General features: G+C 36.2%; 1 protein-coding gene across 1 annotated transcript in view; it reads left to right on the top strand.

The window, feature by feature from the left end:
• The first annotated feature begins 998 nt into the window (after positions 1–998).
• Positions 999–6,928, top strand: part of LOC107592551 (GTP-binding protein Di-Ras1-like) — an 8,972-nt gene continuing 3,042 nt past the window's right edge. Inside the window, exon 1 of the mRNA XM_016282083.1 lies at positions 999–1,278. The gene's annotated coding sequence lies outside the window, so the exon portion shown is untranslated. The remainder of the gene's footprint in view (positions 1,279–6,928) is intronic.

Below are 6,928 nucleotides of genomic sequence, written 5' to 3'. Positions count from 1 at the left end.
GATACAGTTCAGCACTCATGGGTCGTTTGTGACAATATAGCCTACTCCAATATTGAAAATACAAAACTATTACGGAACACTACAGATGTGTTTCTGGAGGACGGCAATAGTTATGTCATGGGTTAAAATTCAAGAGAAAAACATGCTGATGAACTCATACCTTGAACTTACTGTCATTTTAGATAAAAGTGTCTATCAAATGCACAAATATCAAACTATTGACTTCTACTATTCTCTTGGACAGTGGCGTGCCTTTGGTGTCAAAAAGGCTGAACATCATTATTTTGGAATGATTATGTTGAAATGATTGCTTCGTCGATTTATCAGAAAACCATTGGAGGGAGACAAATACTAGTTCACCAGTTCACAAAATGTTATTCTGACGACAAGATAAGCACACCTTATAGTTAAAGTGTGTCAACGCCTTGGAAGTCTGTTGTTGCGAGATGTAAATAGCTGAATGTTGTAATGCTTATAGTGAATTATATATATTCTTTTTTCTTTATTCGGAAGTTAAATGCGTTATTTATATAGGTAGCGTTCCATACGACCTGATTACATCAGCAGGTGCGCCACGTATGACATCTGATCTCAAAAGACGTTTTATATATCGATGATTTAACCGTATGTATTATTTCTTAACCATATACATAGAGTGGGTTTCCTATACTATTTTTTTTTGGACAGGTGTGCCCTTAAACTATGCTTAAATAAATAGCTGGCGTCTTGCAGACCTACCCGTGGCTGAATTTCTGTCCCTTTATTTCTCATATGTTAGAAAGTCTGATAGCTGAAACACTTTTTTCTTTATAGCTATTTTAAGATATTGTACTATTTTCATAATTCCAGTGCCTTCATCCATTCCAAGTGTGTGCCCATAGAGGAAATGTCGCGCACAAAATGGTGTTTTATTAATGTAGCATGCCCCCTTTAGTGACGGAACAACGTTGTATGACCAACATGGCGTAGATGGAGAGCAGTTGAACGGTATAGAGCAGGTGGGGTTTTTGTTCTCGTCGTGTAACGGGACACAGGACGCGGGGGTGATGAGCCGCATATCGCGTGTTTGCGTGCGTCAGAGAGGACGTGGTAGGACAGCTGGAGCGCGCTCGCCCGAAGAGCAATAACAGCATTTTCAGAGACATCGCTCGATTTACGCCATGCAAATAACACGAGAAAATGAAACGGGACTGGTACTATAGAGAATGTATCTGATCTCCTAATGCTTCCTATCATTTTTGACTAACACGATTTGGGACGTTGCTTCACAGTCGCCAGGTAAGAATACATCGCTTTCCACTAGATGCACATGCATAATTGTTTGATTGTGTAAAGCGTTTAGATGTATCGATACGCTCATGTCTTTGACGCGCGTCCGTCTAGATTTTCGTGTGACGGACCGCTATAGCATCTTTCGGCGCACAGCGACGTAATGCCTTTGAGGATCCCTTGCGTTTTGTTATTCATCGCCAGTGTGTGTGCACGATGCCCCTTTTGACGACAAACCAGCGATTATCGACTTAAAAATGACGAATTCATGTGAATTACGCGCGGATGATGCATTAGTCTCCGCATGAATGTAAACGCGACATGCGATTAAGTTAAACGAAATCTGAAATAGCGTATTCTGTTATCCACGTCCTCCCATTGTTTCGAAGTGCTTGTTCATTCAGGTTGCATGGCCTATATGTGCTTTATTACCCAACTGGCTGAGAGAAAATAACAGGACGCCTGTTTTGATTGTTGCCTAATTACAGCTTTACGCGCAATATTAACGCCAGTTGTAAGAGGAAACCCCGTTGATTAAGAGATGCGGACCATCTCGGATCTGCATTCCATCAGAGCTCAGAGGGGCTCAGGATCGAGCTTATAGAGTAAGAAAGTTGATGGGCTGTGGTATTTTGAGACATCACATGCGATAGACGTTTGCATGTCTCCTGTAGAAGCCTTTCAGGCCACCTCAGTTACACATGTCCTCACCTCAAGATGTAGATTTAGAATTTTTATTATAATTTTTTTTTTGGTGAAATATCCAAATAATCAGTGTTGATTAATAAACTGTCATATGAAGGTATCTGAGACTACATATTTTCGTTTAGTAATAATTCAACACTATAAATAGTTTCTTTCACCTCAGTGTATGAATAGGCTGCAATGACGTAAATTGAACCCACTGTTTTGCCAGTTGGTTACTAGGGTAACTGACAGAAAGATGTCATGCAACATTAGAAATATGTTGTTTTGGCTCAGTCTGGCTTCGTTTTCATCATTATCTCTGATGGCATTCTCTCACTCTTGTTTTTGCTCATTCTCTCCATCACGCTACACATGGCCTCCAGGTCTGTTTCCACAGTAACCAGAGAATTCCCAGAGTTCCAAAAAACGATGCACATCTGAGATGTTCCTGAGTAGCTCAGGGAGTATCTCTAATACTACATCTTAGGTGTTCAAATGCCTGATGTTTCTACTGACATCCCGCAAACTGGTACAAACCAGCAGAAAACAAATGCGATACCATCTACAGCGGAGCCTCAGTGGGAACAGCACACCCATGGCCAACCAAGCAGACTTTGGAATATTAACTGTTGTAAAATCACTGTAATTCATGGTTTTGAGTAGTAGTGCTTTATGAAACAGAGCCAGCAACTCCAATAGTTATTATATTTGATATGATATTAATAAGAGTAAAGCCCTGTTCACACCATGGACAGTAACGGTAATGATAACAATAATTATATAGGTCTAATGATAGTTGTCCACACCACAAATATTATGGAAACAACACAGGAGGGCAATATTTTTGGAGTGATTTTCAGAACCAGAATGATTTCAGATTTTTATTTTTTCTAGCTGATGGATGATAAAAACATTTTTAGCCAATCGGAATCTTTTAAAGAGCTTGAGTATTTAAAGTGGCAGGCAATATAACTGCAGCAAGTACTTAGAATAAACAGAACATTATCATGTGTTGGTGTGGACTCTCATGTATTATATACTATTATTATATTCATTGCTATTATAATTTTTATAGTTATTGTTCTTGGTGTGAATATGATTCATACTTAATACTTGGGATTAATATTTAATACTAGTAAAGCACTTGTATAGAAGCCTATTTCTGCCACTTAAGTAAAGTAACGCTTTGATGAATTATAATTTTGACATAAAAAAAATGAGATGAAAAGTTGAAATTAAGACATTGAAAGTTATAATTATGAGATGAAAAGTCATTATGACAAAATGTTGACATTATGGCAAAAAAAAAAATAAATAAATATATATATATATATATATATATATAAATAAATAAATTAAATGAATGTAAATAAATGTATGGATTTAAGCAGACGCTTTTAACCAAAGCGACTTACAGTGCATACAGGCTATACATTTTTTATCACTATGTTGACTTTTTTATCTTATAGTTATGACTTAGTATCTCATTACTTTGACTTTTGCGTCTGTGTAGAGGACAGAAAGTACAGAAATGGTATCGCATCCAGTCATTTATTTATCTTGACTCTGGCATTTCTTTTTCATATGCCTGATCCATTGTTCTCAAAAGCACATCGCATCTCTCACAGTCTTGTGCATTAACTCCAATGGACAGGATTTGTTAAGCCTCTTTATAAAATGTCTGACCTTTACATCTGATCACATTTTTACTATGACAGAAAACTAAATAATGGAATATGAGATGCCATATTTGAGGGCTTGACAAAACATCCTTAATATTCAAAACTTGCTTTCCTCTGAGATTGCGTCTTATGCTGCTGGCGAACCAAAGAGGAAGTCTTCAGTAAGAGGCTCATCTGGTCTCTGTTCATCTGAGTGATAATCATTACCGCTAATTCAGAAGTACCGCTGAATTTTCCTCTGGGGCTGAGTAGATGTGAGCATTTTCAAGCTCTTAAACACAGACTGCATTGGTCTGTTCTGTGTTTATCGATCTGTCATGTGACAATTAGGCATTTGAGTAAATCTCTATTGAGGTAGTCAGGAAGTGGCCCCTGTCTCCAAATGCTGCAAGAATCCAGTAATGTGCCAGAAATATCTGGTGTGATCTTGCTTTCCACAGGAGACTGAGTCCAACGGCTGCTTCACAGCAAGATAAATGAGCAAGATATCATTAATAGATGACCTTGATGCTGATGGCAGCAGAGACCGTCCTACTCAATTCACAAAGGCACACAGACATACACTCTTATGTATATATTTACACACACAGCGAGAGAGAGAGAGAGAAACATTCACGTCAGGAAAATGCTGACCATTCTCTTTCCATCCTTTCTATGTGGTTCACACCATCTGAGGCACAGTCACAATGTAAATGCATCTAAAGATACACATAATCTTTCATATGTAAATAATAATGTCAGGCAACCCTGTTACCAATGGTGTCTTGTAGTATCTCATACAAACTGTCAAGAACGTCATATTTCACGTCTAAATAAAAAGAAAGAAATCAGAAATTAGGTTTTGCTTTAATATTTGTTACAAATTATTGGTGAAACTTCTGCGCCAGTAGTATCAAACTATCATTCCAAACACCCCTCCGTCTCTAGCTGGTCAGAAAATCAGAGAGTTCTGCCTCAGACGCACATTATTGGTTGAGCTGATGTTGCTGTATTGAGCTAGTCCGGGTGCTCAGACAAACAGATCAATGTTTTGATAGAGCCACAGAGCCACAGTGTTTACACTTTTGGTGGAATCAACCTATGCTTACTTACAGCCATCTCGGCATATTAAGTTGGGTCTAATAAAAAAGACTTTTAAGAGCATATTTCCCCAAATTTCTCATTGGCCTAAAAAATGTATACAGTATATACAGTATATATTTATATATTTTATTTGATGTTTACTTGTTTATATGCCCTTTACATGCTGATTGCACATGCTCAGGAATAGCTTAGCTTCCTTTCCTTAAGTATGGGGAAAAAAAGACTTTTAAGAGCATATTTCCCCAAATTTCTCATTGGCCTAAAAAAATGTATACAGTATATACAGTATATATTTATATATTTTATTTGATGTTTACTTGTTTATATGCCCTTTACATGCTGATTGCACATGCTCAGGAATAGCTTAGCTTCCTTTCCTTAATAGATTGATTGGAATAGACTGTAAAATTTTTAAGTAAAACAGTGAGAATATTAAAAATATATAAAACAATCATGAGCACAGTATAATGCACTTGAGAGGGCATGCAGATATATAATATATACAATGCAATTATAAAATTACATTTAAAATGAAAAAAAAACGAGTTAATTTTATTTGAATCCTATTTACATCATTAATATATTCATATGAAATACTTAAAATAATATAAAAATAATTATAATTCAATTAGTGTGTCAGTAGTGATTTTAATTGCCAATTTATTTATGCCAATAGTTATTTTGATTTATTTTATTTAAATAATAATCGCAAGACATTTTCATGGGTTGATAATTATTCATTTTGTCATTTTGGTCATATGAGTAGCAGCAAAGTACACTATTGGTTGACCTTCAGTTCACACAGACAATGTAGTAGGTCACTTGGAGAAGAACCAAAGCAACCACATGGCAATTTGTAACTACATTTTGGTGAATTGGTGGCTAATTCATATGAATTTGTACAATCTCATTTGTACATTATCATATTATCGGATTACACCCCCAGTGATGTTTAGAGGTAGGGTTAGGGGTGGATCTTCATGCTTTTTCAAATCGTACAACTTCATATGAAACCACCACCTCCTGTGAGATTCTGTGAGATTGGGTTGGAAGCACCAGTGCTGGTCTTCCTTTCCTTGCAAATAGATTGCTTGGAATAGACTGAAAGTATTTTTTTCTCTCTTCATTTGTGAACATCAGATAATATATATATAGCAAGATGAAGACCACAATTTTCTGTTTCAAACTTTCACATAGCATCTTTAAGTTATAATAACTTATAACTTAACTTATTTTTTCCCCAAAATGCAATAAATCCATGACACATCCCCCCCCCCCTCCCCCCAAATGCAATAAATCCATTGAGTCAATATAAAAGTTATTTTTCATATTGAAACTGTTGAAAATACACAACATAGTAAGTTGATCCACATATGACAGCCTCTGAACTTGGTCAATACTAATCTTATATACAGGCACTGGACTAAAAATGCATTCAATCAGTCATCGTTCCCAAAATGAATACAATGGGTCATCTTGTTAATGCTATAAATTCATTGCAACAGTAAAAGAAAATTTCACCATGAACATACATGAACAACAATATCACATTAAACCACAGAAATTCCAAAATGACATTTCCTTTACCTTCAACTTCCAAAAGTGCATTCATCTTTGCCATGTTACATTCATTTAGTTGACTAGTGCTATAAGCTGTATTAACAAAAACATTAATGGCATAAATAAAAACACTTACACTGACAAGCTATGCAATATCACGTTTTGGAACCAAACTCTTCATATACTCATTAGAAGATGTGCTATACTTTTATTGTTTATTTTGTGACCAATATTTTACATGTAGATTGATTTTTCCTGATTTCTCTAAACTGTTTCTCAAGCGGGTTCTCTCATCACTACTGCTTCGTGAATATGATGTATCACAACCGAGGCGTAAGAAGTTAGAAGGCACTTAAGTTAATTTATGATTTGCTGTCTGTCTCTGTCTAGAGTGCATGGAATGGTGCGCTGTGATTGGTTGAGCGGATATATCGCATTCTGCAGAGAAGGGAGACTGGCGTTTGTCACGGTTTGGAAATAAAGGGAGAAACCATGACAGAAAAACTCGGCGGATATCGCATTTTGCATAAAATTAAAAATGTACTTTTCAATATCGACCAGATACAATACTGATTTTGGCAGAAACTCAATTAAAAAAAAAAGGCGTTTATCGCGTTTCGAAACCAAACTCTTCATATATATATATA

This window comes from Sinocyclocheilus grahami, unplaced genomic scaffold, assembly GCF_001515645.1.
Source record: "Sinocyclocheilus grahami isolate Dianchi unplaced genomic scaffold, SAMN03320097.WGS_v1.1 scaffold154.1, whole genome shotgun sequence".
Lineage (NCBI taxonomy): Eukaryota > Metazoa > Chordata > Actinopteri > Cypriniformes > Cyprinidae > Sinocyclocheilus > Sinocyclocheilus grahami.
Note: the sequence above shows the minus strand (reverse complement) of the source record. Positions and strands in the feature narration are given on the sequence as shown.